We start from the raw sequence: 20,196 nt of genomic DNA on the forward strand, positions 1-20,196 counted from the left end.
GCCCAATATGCTAGCCAACAAAATTATGATGAATGTTGCTTATTAAAATTGAATAACCAGCTAAAAGTTTCAGCATAGGAGCAGTCACTACATGCTGCATATGGACCAAGTCATTGCTTTACTTTTTTTGTTTTTAACCAAACTTGCATTAAATGTGCAGGTGTGACCCTCATTTTAATGTGGGTCGCCTATGATGGACGCAGGTAAACCTTTTTCCACTAGCGCTCGACCCACATCGAATGCGAGTGGAGAAAAGGATTGCTTCAATAACACAGCTCAGAGCAGATGTTCTTTCTGAGTTCAAGAACAGTCCAACAGTTCATCAAAAATACTGGTTATAAATAAGCACTTAAAATATAACAATCTGCAGACATAAACATAGCCATTAACAGTCAAACAATCTAATGTAAACAGAAAGTACAGTACATAGTACAAAAACAAAAATAATAAACTCCTAAACAACTGGAACATCATCGAGATGTAATAACAAAGACGTTGTTAGCGTTAAACAGCTACAGGCTACATACGTAAGTGAACATGAAATATACTTGTTTCTGTGTAAATGTCTGGTGTCCTTGCTTGAGCCACAAATGCTGTTTTTCCATTACATCTGCCGGCCTGGCTCTACTCGGTTTGACCCGGCACGGCAGCCCGGTACAACTAGGCTACCTGCTTGAAGGTGTGTCCTTAAGCAATGACACGCTTGTCTTGCTCCCTGCAGTACTATCGAAGAATCACCGCTATCAAAGTGGCTCCGCTAATTCAGTCACAAACGCGTATAATTTACTATAACTTCTTCACAATAGAAGCCCCCCGTTTTTATGTAATTTAAAAGCTTTTGTTATGAAGCAGCATTACAGGAAACGTTGTGTTTTCACCAGCAGTCACTAAACACGACTCCTGAAACAGCTGAAAGTGAACACGACGAAACAGTAAAACGCAGCAGATGTTAGAAAGAACAAACAGGATGAGACAAAGTAAAGAGCTACAGAAGTACTGAGAGCTGAACGTAGACTTTTAAAAAACGTCTTTCGCTCAGGTTTCGATTTTAGGGGGAGACGGGTGCTTGTTACGTGTTAGCTGCAGTCGCACAACGTCACCGCAGCCCGCTTTGAGGCAGGGCTGCCGTGGCTTGGCCCTACTCCGGAGCAGGTCCATGGCGCGGCGCGGCTCAACTCGGTGCAGTGAAACCGGTGATGGTAAAGCAAATCAGTGCGGCTCAGTTTGACTTGGCATGGCCACAAGCGCTAGTGGAAAAACAGCGTAAGCTCAACCTCAATGCACAAACACAGCCACTGAAGGATGTGCTGCCTCACTTCTTCTGTTTTAAGCTGCATCTGAATACACCACAAACACTGACAGCCAGCTGACTGCTACATGCACATATGTTGTGCACCGGTATATGAGGAAATACCTCGACTGTAGTCAGCGATCTGAACCAAAACAATGGATTTGACGTGATCAACCAGGTAAAAGTCAGAAACAGCTCATAAACCGCATCAACAACAAGCAACCATTGACCACAAATGGAGTGCTGTATGTTATGTTCTGCATTTATATTGTTTCCTGATACACAAACACCAAATGCTGGAATCAACACTACTGTCTGGGCTCTATGACAATCAACCAATTAAAAACCTGCACACACACAGCCTCTTTTTTTTCCTTTGGTACGTGGCCATTGTTTATGTGTGATAATGCACTCCCAAGTCTCAGCAGGACACCTTCTCGTACAATATTTCCTAATTGACCTACATTTAAATATTAGCTGCGACGAACAAAACAGCACCGGCGTAAACAAATGTGGGAAAAACAGGACAAAAGAAGATTGTTGTGAGTTCAAAAACAAAATTGTTTGAGTTAAATTTCAATTCACGCCTGTAAAAAAAAAAAGCCTGATCCCCACATGGCTTGTGAATCCTGACTCTGGTTGAACAGTGTCACAGCCTTTTTTTTTTTTCTTATCTGGGACTGGTACATTGTGTCATTGAGTTGAGCTTCACAAGGTTGGCTTGGCAAGTGGCCCTCCTGGGTGTGTGTGTGTCTGTGCATGTGCGTGCGTGCGTGTGTGTGTGTATGCGTGTGTGTGCTCACCCCTCCCCCACACCGCCCATGGCTTTGGAGCAACCAGCTGCAAAGCACACTAGAAAGCTTTGAATTAAAATTAACCTAAAAAAGGTAATAAAAAATACATGTACAGTGCACTTTGGCACATTTGTGAGTGTGTATGCTGCTGTCAATTAAGTTTAAATAGTAACATAATCTCACACTGTGGTCATAACTAATGGCCTGTACAACACAAGTATGTACAGGACAAAATACCAACTGCCCACACTACTACTAACTTTATACTAACTGTAAACTTAATTTCTCAGCCAACACTTGTTGTTGTTATAACATCTCTAACTTATATTAACACCTAAGTGTTAATAAAACTGGAACAAAGTGGGTCCAAACATACAAGCAATTAAATAAATCAAGTAAAATATTAATTGAAAAGTTGGATCGTTGGACAAATTAATGTTCAGTGCTGATGATGAAAAATATTAAATGTTGTAAACTATTGATATATGATAATAATAATAATAATGATAATAATAATAAATAAATAAATAAATACTTTAGTGTTTTTAATTGAAAGCTAGCAGTAGTTGCAGGAAGGAAGCGCGCGCTCACAAACACAAACCAGCCAACGAGAACTGCCCTACGAACACGTGCACGGTGTGTGTGTGCGCGCGCGCGCCTACTCACGCGCTGACGCTGCCCATCCCCCACCCGCAGAAGAAAATATAGAAATAAACGGTCACATCGGCGCAATAACAAACCCCGCACCTCGTGTTTACACGCATACGTGCTCACTGTACGCGGCCGTATCATTTATAACGACAAAAACAGCGTGAAAAGACGATAAACACTCACCAAAAGCTCCAAATCACACAAGGGGGGTGCCTTCTCCTCTGTGCTCCTAATATGGGATCTCCTCCTCCTCCACCACCGTTGTTTTCTACCTCTAATTAAACCTCGAAAAAAGCGTTATAACGGCCTTCAGACCCGGCCAGCCGGTGCTAGGAATCCCCAATGACCGATGTGTTTTGGTACACGGGCATATATGATGATAAATCCCCCTAAAAACTGAGCTGGATGGACAGTTGGGTCTGGATTGTAGGTTGCTCGCTAGTAGAGAAAAGAGCCAAACGGTTCAGTAGCAGCCAACGGCTTCAGACTGAAACACAGAGCGGCTGACCCGCCAGGCGAAAATGAGGTAGGCCTGAGCCGCGCGCGCTGCAGGAAGCACACTCCAGTCACATAAACATCAAGATGGGTGTCGCAGTGTGGAGAAAGGGTGGTGGAGTCGGGCTGGGGCTGGCGCTAATTCATCACAAACAGCATCATGTAAAGTTGAAATGCGTTTAATTCAACGTTGTGATTCATGTGAAGTTATGTTTGTGCTGTTGCTGTAGGGCGTGCTGGAAGCCACTGATTAAAGAAGGTAAACACTATGTATTTTATTTATTTATTTTAGTTGTTACACAACAATTATGTCACGTAATTTTAATTTTTTAAATATATATTAATTAGCCACAAAACTGATTAAAGGTGCAGTATGTAAAAAAATGTCGACGACATTACATTACGTTAAAAAATTAAAGGCGCCGTATGTAAGAATTTTGGATTACATTACGTTATATTCAAAGATTAAAGGTGCAGTATGTAAGAATTTTAGATAACATTACATAAAAAAATTAAAGGTGCAGTATGTAAGAATTTTGGATTACATTACATTAAAAAATTAAAGGCGCAGTATGTAAGAATTTTGGATTACATTACATTAAAAAATTAAAGGTGCAGTATGTAAAAATTTTGAATTACATTACATTAAAAAATTAAAGGCGCAGTATGTAAGAATTTTATATTACATTACATTAAAAAATTAAAGGCGCAGTATGTAAGAATTTTGGATTACATTACATTAAAAAATTAAAGGTGCAGTATGTAAAAATGTTGGATTACATTACATTAAAAAATTAAAGGCGCAGTATGTAAGAATTTTATATTACATTACATTAAAAAATTAAAGGTGCAGTATGTAAGAATTTTGGATTACATTACATTAAAAAATCAAAGGCGCAGTATGTAAGAATTTTATATTACATTAAAAAATTAAAGGCGCAGTATGTAAGAATTTTGGATTACATTACATTAAATTTAAAAATTAAAGGCGCAGTATGTAAAAATTTCAGGTTACATCGGATAAGGTATCTTTTTAATGTAAAACCAATTCAAGGAGAGACTGGAGACTTTACATTGCCGAGGGTTGAATGAGACACATACGGATCCATATTCTGCAGACATAAACAATGAAAATAGATTACTACTCATGCGTGCACGTTTGCATTAACAGAAAGCATATGCTCATTAACATGCACACACACACAGAAAGCCCTGGGGGTGGTGTGTGGTGGTGTGAGCTTTAGCGTGGCTGTAGCAGGAGGGTGGAGGATGGGTTATGACTTTTATGCAGAGGGGTGGGGGGGCAGAAATTTTTTTTTTTTCCTCCGGCTGTACTTTCACATGCCTGGGGGAGATTGGTCGAGTTTACAGGCCCCCCAACAATTTTGATAGCAGCAATCATTTTACATTGCCCTCATCTCGACACTGTTTTGCCTGGTGTGTTTTCGGGGGGGAAATGCAGCTCTCTCTCAGCAGTGGTAAGTAATTTTGATGCTGTTGTGGTTCCATCTCTGCTGAATGAATGGAAGAGGAAAAACAGTGGTGTAGAAACAACTCCTGTGTGGCAAATTGTTGAAAGTGAAGCACCTCAGGGGCGAAGCAGACCACTGTCAGGGTAATGACTTCCTGGGAAACTACATCACACCGTCGTATATGCAGCAGATAACCTCTATGTTTTTCTTCTTCTTCTTCTCCTCTGTTCACTCTACAGTAAACAAATCACCTGATTTTAATACATATCCTTATCCTTTAAATCCTGATTTACTCTTCAGCTACTATAAATAAAATCACAAAACTATTATTAGCACTCCTGCATTTGCACACAATAAAATAAAGGGTTATTTGATAGGTTCCCACGAGCAAAAAACACATTACCCTGAGCTCAATTAGGTGAAATAGAAGTGATCTAATTTTAAAGGTATTTCCTACGCAGAATAACAGGGTTGACACAATTCTGTGTAATTGTTGTTAAACCTAACCTTGCTTTTTGCGAGCGTGTAGTTTATTAACCTGCGTCCTTGGCTTGATTTCCATGATGCAGAAGGTGAGTCTATTATGTTTTCTATGAAACGGTAGACAGAACTTATTTGTTAACTCATGGGAATGGGTTGGCGTGATGCTTTTAAAGACATTTTAAAGCGTAGGTCTTTTCAGCTTTTCAGGCCAAGGATACAAGACGGAGCAGGGGCCCCCTATATGGTAAAAAAAAAAAAAATCTGTTGCATATTAAACTGTGCCTACATTAATGTATAAGGCAACCTGTAGTGCCATGTATAAATAAGTCAGCAGATGTTGTAGCATAGCTAATGGTAAGCGTGTTAGCCGCACCCTCTGTTATTTATATGGTGGTTTCTGAGATGGAGTCAGACTCCGTTGCTCGATACAGTTGAGATGATAATAAAGATAACTGGCCAATATGTTTCAATAATATGTAGTTGCTGACTTGTTCACCATTATGGATAGGTCGGTGCCTTTCCTTGTGCTTCTAGTACGTACGAGTGAAGTCCACGAGGGCTCGGTCCACAAGTCCGGAGATTTGGATGCAGCCTTTGCTGATGAGTGCAGGTTGAGTGTCACTGTCCCTCTGGGCTGCCTGAGGCCCTGATCAGGGCGCCATCCATCAGCTCATCATCCCAGCAGCACCAGTTCATGACTTCAGCCAGTTTGGTTCTCAGCGCTCATAACCGCCTAAGTATAGCGTGTACTAACTTGTGTTCTTGCTCCATTCACCCTCCACCATCGTCAACCGCAGAACCACTTCCCCTCTCTCTCCATACGTCTCTCTTTTTGGCCTATATCAGTCTATATTGGTCATCAAGCCACTGAGTGTAAGTGTGTGCTTGTATTTATGGTTCACAACACATTTAATCTAACACAAGGGATCATGGGAAGAGTATCGTCAAATTTTCTTCTTTGCTCAAAATGTTCGAGTCACGTTAATGTTTCAGACTCATTTACATTTTTGAAAAAATAAAATCATATTATCAAACAATCATTTGCCGGCGCCCCTGCAGTAATTCTGAGGGCTCCCGAAAGGTTGAGTTGAAGCGAGTAAGTAAATGCAAAGGCCCGTGGATCAGATGTCAGTGTCCAGATCCAGTTACAGATCACATGTTTGGAACCGAACCATCATTAACGCTGTTAAATAACACCTGTGCTTCTCCTACTGTGACAAGTCGAAATGGCTCCTGTTACTTTCTACCACTGCTTGTGTACCACGCTTGAAATATGATTCATGTTTTTGTAATGAAATATTAAAGTCTAATCTTTGAATATCAAAGAAAGACAGAAGGAAAATAGATCACGTGAAGAAGATTTCTGAAAAACTTGCGTATTTGTTTGCAAGTACACATTCACGGAGGTGTGTTTGTCAGTAATGACTGAAAGGAATGCAACAAAACCACTGTAGGTACCAAAGGAGTGACACTCTGCCATTTAGTCTTCATGTCGTTGTCTATCCCAGCCAACACATCACATGGGACTCCTTCAGCCAGGAGGTATCAGATGACAGCTCAGAACGAGTGTTTACCTGAGGGTGGATCAGTAGGAGTTACAACCTGTGACAGTGAGATTCGTCTTTGGGAAACGATTCTGATGAATTTCTCTCTCCTGCTGTGTGAGGCTTTATTTGCACAGCTCATTATGTTTGACTGAAACCCTGCCATGAAAAATACGGTTAGGAGGAGAACAGGTACATCTCACTCAAACTAGTCAGGTTTAATCACAGTCCTGTAGACAGGTGGATAATAATGGTCCTTTTAGAGACACAATTTGTAGTTTTCATCATTATTTAACCTACAGAAAAAAGTGACCTGATTCTGCAGGTACTCTTTCTCTGGCTCATTTTAGTGTCTTTCAGCTCATTGTTTTGGTTTGACTATTCGTTCAGTCACACTGCTCTCATTAGTGTTGTTTCCAACATTAGGATCTTCAGTAGAAAAGTTTGTTTTTTGCCAGAATAAAATTCTGATAAACTCAAGTAACTCATAATTTACATTTGAAGTCACATTTCTGGCACCTGATTAAAGTAAGTCCAGTATTCACTCTGTCTTTAAGCTCTTTAGTTTTTGGTCTCTATCAACTCCTGAGGAAAATATGTTTAAAGGACGCAATGAGAGTGAACTTAAACAGTCAAGTTGTGGGTCAGACGGCTGAACAATGAGCTGAAACTCCACAAAAGTTGAGTTGCAGAGTCAGCTGATTATTCTCTGTAGGCTCTTATGAGGGATTTGATAATATGGGTTATAGCTGTTTACAGCAGAAGCACACTAGTGAATCTGTGACTCCTCAGTGAAAAAAGAGATCTTTTAATGTATCTTAACGCTAAAATCATACTTCCCACATGTGCGTAGCTGCAGGGGTCGACATTTACTCATGTCCGTGTGGATGTTTGCATGCAGCCCACATCTGCCGTCCGTGTCCACTGTGGATTAACCTCAGTTAGCTTCCTGTTCCCTACACTCAACCCGAACATATGCAGACAAACACACACACACCCTTCCTCTCCTTTGGCCACTTTTTCAGTCATTGCACTTCCAACAATAGCAGCCTCAGCCTTTAACAACCCACACCATCATTATACTATATCTACTTCAAAGGGCATGTAATACTTCACTCCACCTCTGGCATATTTAGTGCTTTGACAATGACAAGGTCTCAACAAAGCATGGCTCCCTAATATGTCTTCATAAGGCCTTACAGTAATGGCTGTTCTCTACCTACGGAGCTATAATTTACCCTGCATGGAGGGGGAGACTGGAATAGCGTGGTTGGCTGTTGCTGTTAAATGATTAAATTATTTAGTAAGGCCGAGATGGAGACAGAGAAAACAGATATTGCATGTGTGTGTGTGTGTGTGTGTGTGTGTGTGTGTGGAGGCTTTTATGTGGGAGAAGAGAAACAGAAAGAAATACTTGTATCTTTTTATGTATGCACGGATGAGAAAGTGAGAGCGACGTGGTGTGTTCTGCCTCATCAGGCTGATAAGACAAAAGAGAGGCCAGTCGGTTTAATATCCTCATCGATCCCGGCTCACCTTGTTACACATTAACATTTACAACTATCCAACTCAGACAGTTAAAGACTCTCCTGTGTGAAAGAAAAAGATGAAAAGACGGAGACGTGTTCGTAGAGGGAGGAGGGGAAAACACCAATAATAAATCCTGCAGTGAGCAAATAAACCAGAGTTATAAAATCCACCCACTGTCAGCACTGGTGATTCTGGTTTGCTTAAAATGAAAAGTTGTCTTCCACTGAAACTCCAAACACCAATAACTCCCAATAACAGGGAGAAGAGATACTAAAATATTGAGAGTATTCTCTCTGGAGGCTGGTATGTAAGTATTATAAACCAAGGAGCTGTGGGAGTTACTGTTTTAGGGATGGCAGACTGAAATATCTTGACAAATATGGATGGATTGGTACAAAATTGGGTTCAAACGTTCACGTTCCCGAGACAATTAATTGTAATAACTTTGGTGACCCCTGCAAGCTGCTGTAAGTGATAAATTTCTTATTGAAAGTGTTAAATAGCTCTATATTCCAACAGTAATCACTGTTATAGAGTGTTTGGTGAGTGACCCATGTCTCTACTCCCTGCATGCTTTATCCAATCAGGACAGAGAACTCCGGAAGGAGGCGATTTCCGCTGCACGTTCATGCACTGACGTAGAGAGGAGGGAGTGGACTGCTGACAGCAAAACGGACAGGAAGTTAGCTAAAACGACGACACAGCAGCAGCTTTAACTTTTCATGTAGCGCCATCATCAGGTCAGAATTTCAATTTGTCCAAAACGTCGTGACACTTCGATTCCCATCAATCTTAGTCAGAGTATTTTTTAGTGCTAATTACCAAATGTTAGCATGCTAACGTGCCAAACTGAGATGCTGTTCATTGTAAACAGTATAGAGCCAATCACAATGTTTGTTTAGAATAACTTCAGGTAGAAAACCGTGCATCACACATACATACATACAATTTAACTGTCTTTTAGACAGTTTTTAGTTTTATAGCTTTTTTAGCTTGAATTAGCTAAATAAATTTTCAGGGTGTAACACATGTTAGCGTGCTGCCATTAGCGTTTAGCTCAACACCTCACAGTCTCTAGCATGGCTGTAGAATCTCACCTCAGTTTACACACCGCCAGTGTTAACAAACCTTAACAAACACACCCGAATCGCCACTGGTGACAAAGCAACAGGCAAAAGTCAATTTAGATTGAAACCTGTGATATGAAGCAACAAACAGTTTCTCAACACTTGTGTCTACGTGACAGACGTGATGCGCTACAACATCAAATATGACCTTGCCTCAGCTTTCAGCGGTGACTTGGCGACAATGCAGCGGGCCATGGTTGGTCGCTTTGTAACTTTGTCTGTTGTAGTATGAAGCCGATGAGTTTCTAAGTATTTTTACCTCACCTTCAGATACATGGGAATTTAATGGTCCGATAGAGTTATGGCCACTAGTTTTAATTATGTCAGCTTTTATTCTACGAAGCCAGTTTGTTATAAATATATCCATGAGCCTGAAGCCAGTGAGAGAGTAAAGAAGTCAAAACGTCTCATTGCTGCACTTTTGTTGTTGAATTCATCTTGAACTCGACCTCAACATTTTATCTGATCACTAAATATTTTCAAACACTAAAGTCTTATACTGATGATTCAGCGAGGAGAGTTTTGTGCTGATCCAAAGTCATTAAAGTGCTCCAACTGTCAGTAGCTTCAGGTTGTCTATGGGAGAAATGAATGGGATGTTTACATGCGAAACGACGGGCTAACAAAATAGCCCATCCTGCGTCACAACTGTATGGTGTAGACATTAAAATTAATTAACACTTATATTATTATCGACTAATCTCTCGATTATCTTCTAATAAATCACACATCACTTCCCTGAGCCCGAGGTGACGTCAGCCAATTTTCTGTTGTCAGTTCAAAACCTATAGATTTTCATTTAACGACGATATGAAACAGGAGGAAAAAGAGTACATCTGATTAATGACATCAACAATAAATCACTCCTTAAAAAATGCTGTCTCTTGTGCCCTGAAATAGTCTGATAAAGTTAAGCACTGGCTCCGGCGCCATCTAACGCATCCATGCCATGTCATATGACAGATTATCATTGACTTCTATAAATAGGGCCCCTCTGTGTGGAGCACTTTGACAAAATGGAGTGAGAGGCTGTGAGTGACGCTCATGCCGAACACTGTATCGCCTCCTGAAAGGTCTGCAGACCTTCGAGTCAGTTAATATCAGTCCACAACTCAGCATTAATATAATACTGAGTAAAGCTTTATGCAGCGGTATTTCAGTTTGTTTTGAAGCCCTCTCTGCTGTTTCCAGCTCTGTGGTAAAATATTGATTTATCTACATGACTCCCAACAGTAATACGGATCCCTGCAAGATAAAACCTTGAGATGATGAATATGTCAACTGAGGACAGCTTCAAAAGACTGAAAGACTTTTCTCAGTCTCACGTATATATGGATCCTGCAGATTGTTCTTGTGTTCAAACACAGCGTACGACATTGTGTGTTAAGACTGATGCTACAGCCAGCAGCTGAATAGCTTAGCTTAGCACAAAGACTGGAAGCAGAGTCCCTAACATGTTAATAAGTTAGCTTCACAGGTCATGGATTTAACAATTAAAATCTGGATCTAGCTTTGGAGGTGGAGCCCCATTGATTCCTATGAAAGAAGCCTGGTGGCGCATGAAGCCAAAAAAGCCACATGACTGTGACTTCCACGTAGCCGAGCCGGCTAACTTCCGGTTAGCACCCGGCTAACTTGAATGGGAATAAAATGATTTAATTGTGACTTTCCAAATGGCATCAGACCGAATGGCTCAAATTATGACAGGGAAATGATCCATGTAATAGGGGATGTGACGCTAAAAAAAACAACTACCCAGCCGCTTCTTCTTCAGGTGATGTTGTAATTACACGGTTTGGCTACTATGAAAGTTGGCTTCAAAGCCTGCCACTCTTCCTGGGGGCTTGATATTCATAGGTCTATTTTTCATTTTAAAGCTAAATTAATCTGCTAACGGTTGTGGCTTGGTTGCATTCAGGCACCATCTGTCTTTCCAATATAACTCTCAGAAAAGAAAACAAACAAGCGTAATTCCTGAAGTGTCGAACTGTTAGTTTAATTCAGCTCTTGTTTAACAAAAAGTGAGAGGAAAAAGCAGAAATTAACAATCATGAGATTAAGTATTTGGGGTTCGGTATCTTGCGCAGGGATACTGGGGGAGTCGGGGATTCGAACCAGTGAACCTTACTGGATAACCCACTCCAAATCCTGAGCTACAGCCAGGGACAGGCATGTGACATTTTAGCAACTCAAAGAAGAAGAACAGAAACTGAAAATGCCTCCAGACTGGGGAGACAAAGTGAGGTCCGGGAGCTCCTTACCCTCTGAGCCCAGACAAGATCAACCACAAGATAACATAGAAAACGTTGCCCGGCACATACGTGAAATGTCACGCTTGATAGATTGAAACTGTTCACGTCATGCCTCCCTCTTTTGCTTGCAGAACGCCAGCATACGATGTAAAATCACACACCGGGGCGGCATTACGTTGCCTCAGTGAAAAGTTCAGAGCGGTTTTAGTATGAAGATCAACACAGATCAAGATCAAGGTGTAACAGACTCTTGACTGACACCTTTTCATGTCGACTTCTGGATGAGCTATTCATTACTATCCTTGTGTATCATCAAAGTGATGTGGGACATTTATGTGCTGTAATTTTCAACAGATATTCAAAACACGTAACACTGCTGTGATACAGGTGAGAAGCCCAGAAAGGATTTTAATGTATTCAGTCTAACAGACGACCAGTGCATCAAGTGTTTATGTGGAGGACGACCTCTATCACCGAGCTGTAAAATGATATTGTTGCTCCATCAATCACACATCACCCGTGTTACTACAGCTGACATTCACAAATTTTACAATAATCCTGCTCATCTCTGGTGACGTACATGGTTTTTGCTTCTGCCTTGTGTGTATCTCCGGTGTGGGGCTGATGCCGTCCACGTGATCCCACTTGGTCCATAGACTTTACATTGGGATGCCGACGACTGTCTCTTTTATAGTCGTGGTCTTTGGGGCATCTGCTTTGGGGCCAAAAGGGGATTTTGTTGCAATGCTGCGACTGGCCACCGAGACAAACTGGCAGCGAGGCTGAGTGGTGGTGAATTATCCAGTTTTATTTCAATACATCAATTCTCCACTTGCGCAATGTACGGGACATTTATCTGCTTTACGAACTGCACATCCAAGTTGTCTCAGTGCTTTTTCATCCGAAACACTTGAATTTTTGCACTTTCCTTTGTATATATTTTTACTATTTTACCGTTCATTTTTATACACAGTGTTTTTAACATTTTTGATCATGTAGACAATCACGTAGGTGTTTTTAAGTAGCGAGGATAGCCTGTCAGCTAGCCTAGCACCCTTCTCTCTGATTTGTGATTTAAATCCTTTATCTAGGAATGAGGTCGGAGCTTTACTGCTCGCTATCAGAAGACGGTTTATGTCAGTCACTTCCACTTTTGGCAATGTAAAAAGCGACCTGACGTTTAACGTGCGGCTAGCTGACGTCGCTAACGGTTATCTATCCATCTATAGGATCAGAAATCGTAGAAACACTACATACAAAAACGAACGGTGAACTATTAACGATGTATACAAAGCAAACGGTGAAAATAACTATAACTATAGATGTATTCTGTTGAGTTGGGACCGGAAGTAAACGGATGTGCAGTTCGTAAAGTAGATATACGTCGCACTACATTGTGCAAGTGGAGAATGAGACGTTGTCTGACGATGTCTTTAAAGCAACTCGCTGCAGGAGAATTTTAGGAAATGACAGAAAATTTAGTGTACTATTATTCTCTGGTTCGTTCTTGTAGCTGTTCTGCAATTTCAATTTCACTAAAACTCTTTAGAGCAGGAGTTTTCAAGACTACAGTGAACACCACACATTTATGACTGTTACAGTAAAAAACTGTGGGTGAATTCTTCCTCCAAGGAAACTGTTTTCAATACAAGGTCTTTCACTGATAACCAACTATTTTGAATGGTCTGTGTGTTGTATGTCAGATTGTCATTTTTTTTTTATGATTACACATCCCCGAGGGCAGTATTTACTCAGGGATGACCTTCACAAAACAGAGCTGAAGAAGCTCTTTGTATAAAGGCAATGCCTCAGCTAGAGGACGTAAAAAGCCTTTAGAAGGAAAAAGCACACAGAAATGTTCCTGAGGCCGGGAAGACGTGACCGAGAACCTCAGGCTGAATATCAAACAGTGTGTGGGAGCGCTTCAAATATGTGAATCTCAGTCCATCTAACTGAAGCCCCTTTTATACATGGAGTATGTAACAATGGCTACTGATACAAGTGAAACTGTCACTTCATTTGCATGATTAAGTGTCCACAAAGCCAGCTTAAATTGAAAATGCCACTTATGAGCACAAACGCTGCATCGACTCTCCTTTTTCCATAAAGATGTTCATTCAGCTTCACTGGCGTCCGGCTGACTTCTAGAGAAAGTCATTCTGAACATTGACGTAAGACCACTTAGGATTTAAAGGTGCAGTGTGTAAGAACTGGCCATCGTACTCAAAGCAAATAGCAGGCAGCCTATCACAACTGTAGCTGCTAGTTAGCTCGGTTAGCTGTGTATCTAGTGGTCTAGTGGTAGAGCTTTGGACCAAAATGGGCTTCAGTAGATATCTCTGCAAAACAATACATAGACGTAATTATGTGACAACGGTTATTTCTTTACATTCTGTTGATAATTTTTGTAAATTTTTTTAATGTTTTCAACCAACTTGCAACATTTTAGATGACATATTAGTCTGCAACGTCTGTATTACATATGGAAAGTGGAGGCTAGTTATGCTACCTTACTAACATTTGAACTAATAACCACAAGATAGTTTTTGCTTGTGTGATTTCAAAACCTGCAGGGTCACCAACCAAATAGAGTAGAGAGCTCGACTTCCCGGGTATGAAAAAATACCTGGATCGCCGACCGAGCTAGCTAACTTCCAGTTTGGCGCCCAGCTAACTTGAATGAGGATGAAATAATTTAATCGTGCGGCTCTTCTAGACTTTCTAAATGTTATCGGACCAACCGACAGTTACCACTGTTTCCGGCGCATTCTTGACGTGAAACATGCTGGAAGTGGATTTTACCCGCATTTAAAAAACCTCTGTAGACTCGCTTATTTTGGTGGAAAAGCTGCACCATAGTGTTTCTTACTGCTTATTTAAAACAGTTTCAGATGTATCAGACTAGAAATCTCCAATATATCATAACCACTATGGTCTTTCCTGCAAGGTCATTCAACCAATACTTGTATCCGAGCTTATTTTATTATTATTGTTGGTCCTCTCTGTTTTTTTTTTCCCCCCTCTTGTCTTTCAGGCCATTATGTTCGTCTCTCTCTGCCTCTCTACTCAGATGGCATCATCCATCTCCACACAAGAGGAGAGAGAGAGAGATATCAAGAGAGAAAGAGAGAGAGAGAGATCAAGAGAGAGAGAAGTGGGGGAGGGGTAGAGAGAGAGAGAGAGAGAGGGAGAGAGAGAGAGCTTATTGTAAACTGTAAGAGGTGTGCAGCAACTGGGACAGATTATGTCTGCGGAAACGAGGACTGCAGGATCCCACCCATCCCCCACACACCACACACACACTAGCGAGAGCTCATTTGTGCCTGGCTGGTCACCCTCACTGCAATAGATAGATTCCACCCCACCCCCTATCCTCTGCTCAGTCATTCAGACCTGGGAGAGTCAATAACAAGCTGACATCATCATTGGTTTTTGTAGGATACAGTGCTGCCTTTATTCTAGCAGCCATATGAGAGAGAGAGAGAGAGAGAGAGAGAGAGAGAGAGAGAGAGAGCAGCATCTTCGGTGCCACTGATGAAGGGCCGAGCGACCAGAATGCAGGTCAGAGAGCACCGGGGTAGAGATAGGTAAGACACGAGCAGGGAGAGAGAGAGAGAGAGAGAGAGAGAGCGATGGCAGGATGGGGGAGGGGAAGAGCAGCGTGGTTTGGCCTGTCTAGTCTGGCGGTATCAGTGACCCAAGATGCATATCACACTCTTATGAGTACAGAGGGGACACCCCTGGTATGCACATGTACACACAATGACACACAAATGCAGCTATATATATATATATATGATAGCATACACAGTCAAAAGTCAGGACTTGGTTAGCTAGGTTAGCAAAAAAATGCGAGCCTTGGCTAGCTTCCCAAAGTCCCGTCTGCACATGTGCTGCATTCCAGTCGCCTCGGAAGTTGGAAGTCGGAGCTCGAAACCGACGTCATACCCGAGTTGACGACGTTCCAGCTCGACAAGTCGGAATACCAGTTCTAGCCAGGGTTAGAGATTGTTAGCTGTTGTTTACAATACCAGCTGATTAACACTGCATGACGCAGTATTTTATGCACGTACAAACACCACGACAAGACAACACGTCCACAGACAGAGAGGCTGGACAGAACTGTTTGTGAGATTGATTTAATGAGACACAAATAAGACAGAACAGTTTCACAGTTGTTGATTCACGAAGCTGCCATCTTGGTTTTCGAGGTTCTGGTTGGTGAGGCACGTCCAACATTCATGGTTGGACATCCGACTTTCCAGTTGAAAGTGTCGACTGGGAACTTCGGATGGACCAAAACACTAAAAACTCAGAAATATCAATGTCGTTGTTTCTTGTCTTGACTCCGGTGAGAGACATGTTGGTCTACTACTAATCATGTCATCCACTGCGCTGCACTGTACAAGATAAAAAGACATTTTTCTTCTCGATACCCTACGTCTGTCGGGCCAGACATGAAGACCAGCATACCCCACCAAACATTAGACGTCTGATAGACGTCCAGATCATGTCTATATTGCGTCCGTCGGTCCAAGACCAATTCTGGACCACTACACGACGTGCAAACTAGGTCTGCTATTTGGACGTCTAATCATGACCCCACTTGGACGTCAATATGCAGTTGAACATTTGAACGTCGGGCTAGGTCACTTATTTCGACGTCTAAGACAGGTGCAGGTAATTGACATGATGTAATTTATTTATTTACATTATTATTATTATTATTATTATTATTATTATTATCATAGTAGTAGTAGTAGTAGTAGTATGGGCATGATGACATATTTTGTGATTAAACATTATTTTTGAATAAAAGTAATATTTTTGTTTGTTTACATTTTTGTTTTTCTCTTTTAAAATAGTGTTATTCAGTTTATTACAACAATAAAGATGTAGCCTTTGGGGGAAGGGGGGGGGGGGTGTTACAGTCAACGCCATGGTGATTGGCTGAGGCATTGCGTCATCAACGTACATCAAAAGAGCCACTCCCATTGGCCCAGGTGTTTCTCTACGGTGAAAGCAAATGGCCGCTCGGCTCTGTGCACCTTCGACCTCTACAACAACCTACACAGCAATCCGAAAATCAGCGTCGTCCACTAAATTGCAGGTAAGTTCGGTCAGCACATAGACCCATAAGTTAATTTTATGTTCATTTATGCATTTATAGCGTTTGCCGTTTTAGCTTTATGCCTCAAACCTGTTGTTGCTACAATTAGCATTACATTTGCTAACGTTAGCTTTTGAACACGACCAATTTTGTTTAACGTACAACGAAACCGGCGAAAAATAAATACATGGAGTGAAGCGCTGGAGCCGTGGGCCATTACACGACCGTTATCGGCAACAGGCCTCCAGTGTTAACAAGCAGGAGGGCCATTGTGTTGAGCTGGGGAGCGGCCGGGTGTTAGCAGCGGATGCTAACCGCTAACGCTAGTCGAAGTTGGCATCGAGCTACCTCACAACACAGCCATCTTTCATGTTACTGGTCGAGGCTTTATTTGTCGGTGACAGCCGGTTATGGGTCCGCGGCTCCAGCGCTTATTTCTTTTTCTTTGACGTGCTGCTGCTGAGATAGACAGAGAGAGAGAGAGATTAGCACTTGCTAACAACCGGGACAGCTAATGGGGCTAGCAGCACAGACCAATATACAGGCGGCGGGGGGGCGCTTCAGACACAGCCACGTAGGTTTGCAGCCAAATGTTTAACAATTTAGTGCAGTGGAGTACTGTATTGTAAAGTGTTAGTAAGGTGTTTCTAAATCCTTCTTATCCTTTTGTCAGGTGGTGTTTGGTCCTCTTTTGAAAGTGAGTGAGGTGTCTACACATGGATGAACTTCTGCGTCATGACAGCGAAGATGAACGTCGGAGCTAACCCTTTTTTTTTTTTTTTACACGTTTGTATATACTGCCTGCTGTTGTATTGTCAACTGACGTCTGCAATTAAAAATTGGTGACAAAACAGTCAGGATTTGATTGTGATTTATTATAACGTGACTGTAGAAACGTGTCCAGAAGGTAGGAACCTGTTTTCCTGTACCAGCTAATTTTACTGTAGCGTCATTTGGTTATGCATAGGAACTAAACCAGTAAAAAAAAAAAAAAAGAGTAATATGAGTTATAATTTGACGTAGAAAAGACGTCCACAACGACCATATTTGGACTAGAAATGGCCCCTGCACGGCGGTACTGTGGACGTCATAAATGGACGTCAAGTATACGTTGAAAGAAAGACGTCGTCTGGAGTAACAGTCTGCACCTTGAGGTGACCAAAATTAGACGTGCAAAAATGACTTGGAAAAGACGTCGTTTGGACGTCTCTTTGCGCAGTGGGACAGGCTATTTTGGCAACTCTTGTTCTGGAAGTAAAAGTCCTTTTCGGTTTTCTCACAGACAACGATGCTTGACTCACTGAGCACTCCCGGATGAATATGAAACTCTTCCGACAGAATCATCAGAACAAAAGATGAACCACTGCGCTGAAAAATATCCATTTCTTTGGTAGCCAAGCTGAAGCATGTGATCATAAAAACTGGAAGAAATGAAGTATTGTGTGAAGGCAAGAAACATCCAAGAACTTAAAATTATGTGATGTGCCCCTCGCTAATGTGTTGGGTGGAAGCTAAAGATAAATGGGTGTTTTATCAACTGAATTTCAGATTCAATTCTGGCTGAATTCAGCAACCACAGCTCTGCACTTTGTTCTCAACAGCAACGACAATGCATTTTTAATTTTTCTACAGCCTCTGTAGTCTGCTTCTGCTGCTTCTCCACAAAAATGGAGGCTGAGGTTCGTAGTGTGTGCAGCCATCCACCGTGCCAAACTGACTTATTATACATTATTTTTTGGAAATGAAAGGAAAATGGAAATGAAATTCCAATTGGTGGTTATAACTTATCCAGAACCAGCCTGTAGGCCTTCTTGCCGGTTAAAGTGAAAAGTACAAAGAGACTTAAAGGCACCCGATGGAGTTTATAACCACTAGGGGTGCTATGGAGCAACGTCTTGATGAGCATTTAGTTCTTTTTATCTTGCTCTACTGCAACGTGCAACGTGCAACGTGCGAGTTCGGGCTGACACGCCACACATAACTGCTGTTTTTTGGGATTTATCGGTGGTAACGTGCTAAGAAATGTGGCATCAAATGCAGTGAAGAAGACCGCAAAGCTAGCAAACATGAAAAGCGTGTTTGTTTGTTTTCTTTAAAAAATTGGCTGCAAATGTTTGTGAGGAGGGAAATGTATTCAGCATGTTGACCTCAATGGACAGAAAATTTTATTAGCCTAGCTTAGCATAAAGACTGGAAAGAGCTTGTTCATAATAAAAAATGAAAACAAAAGATACATCGTGCAGATCTGGGCAGCTTTAGATGTATTTTCAGACACAGGTATGGGAGCCATTTTCTCCTTCAAATCTTTATGATATCAAATCAAATCAATTTTATAGCCCAAAATCACAATCACATTGCCTCAGTGGGCTTTACAATCTGCACAGTCAAACAAAAAATCACAGTTTACAAGTTGCATTGACAGAATATCTGATACAAATGATAATATATGTAAAATGTGTGACACCAGGAGGACAACTGAGCAGGACAAGGCATCGCAAGTGGTGCCCGAGCCACGCGACCTCCTCTCCACTGTAGTGACCTGGAAGAGGACACACAAGATAATAAGCAGGAAAACAGAAAAGATCAGAGCGAAGAGGCATAACATTTTTTTTTACAGAAATACAGATATAAGGAGAGCAATGATAAGCAAGTCTTTCCACTGCAGACGTGACATTAATATCTGTCCTCTCATGTGACTCTGGCAGAGAAAGGAAATAGACCTATTTGCCAATTAGCTGAGCTCCTTCTTTAAAGGCAGACAGACACACACACACACACACACACAATCAGTGTCTCAGCCATGACACCCTCGCCTTCCCCCATTACACAAGACATACACAGACACACACACACACACACACACACACAGACACACACAAACAGACACACACACATTCCAATCAATTCTCCACACTCGGGTTCAGCATTCCAGCCTGGTGTTGTTTTCGTCCCACTGCACACAGGAAACTGTGTGTGTGTGTGTGTGTGTGTGTGTGTGTGTGTGTTAAAAGCTTTAGATATTGCTATAGCAGGGGGCCCCAGTGAGAGGCTGTCTCTGTCAGATCAGCTGCCCCGAGCTTAGCTGCTAATCTGTAGCTGCAACACTCTGCAGCCTTCACAAAACTCTCAAAAGTCTGTCTGCTGCACCTCAACCAGCAGCATCTTTAACAGGTTAAACTGTAAATAAGGCGCATTGTTTTAGGTTTTTAGTAACAAAAAAAAAAGTTATTTTTCAAGAGCTGCAAAAACTCTGATAACAGTAAAAGAGGAAAATAAAATAAGCAGCAGATTATGCACCATAATCCTAAGAAACGAGAACAACAAGAAATGGTAAAACTACTGAGTGCTGGCATTTGGAGGACGAGCAGGATTGGACAGAAGTTGGCGCCCACAAACTGTCAACACTCTTGGTACATTTATTTTCGAGCTCTGTTGTGGTGGTTGGTG

General features: G+C 41.6%; 1 protein-coding gene across 5 annotated transcripts in view; it reads right to left on the bottom strand.

The window, feature by feature from the left end:
• tbl1xr1a (TBL1X/Y related 1a) overlaps positions 1-20,196 on the bottom strand; it is a gene marked incomplete at its 3' end in the record, with an annotated part of 132,417 nt that overhangs the window by 38,356 nt on the left and 73,865 nt on the right. For 3 of the 5 annotated variants that reach the window (XM_084355235.1, XM_084355232.1, XM_084355234.1), the window contains exon 1: positions 2,920-3,239. The exons of 1 other annotated variant lie outside the window; for it this stretch is intronic. Of the gene's footprint in view, positions 1-2,919; positions 3,242-20,196 lie in introns of those variants that run through there. One more of the 5 variants, XM_084355236.1, reaches the window with a different exon arrangement.

This window comes from Pagrus pagrus (genome assembly GCF_965226575.1).
Source record: "Pagrus pagrus genome assembly, chromosome: 6".
Classification (NCBI taxonomy): domain Eukaryota; kingdom Metazoa; phylum Chordata; class Actinopteri; order Spariformes; family Sparidae; genus Pagrus; species Pagrus pagrus.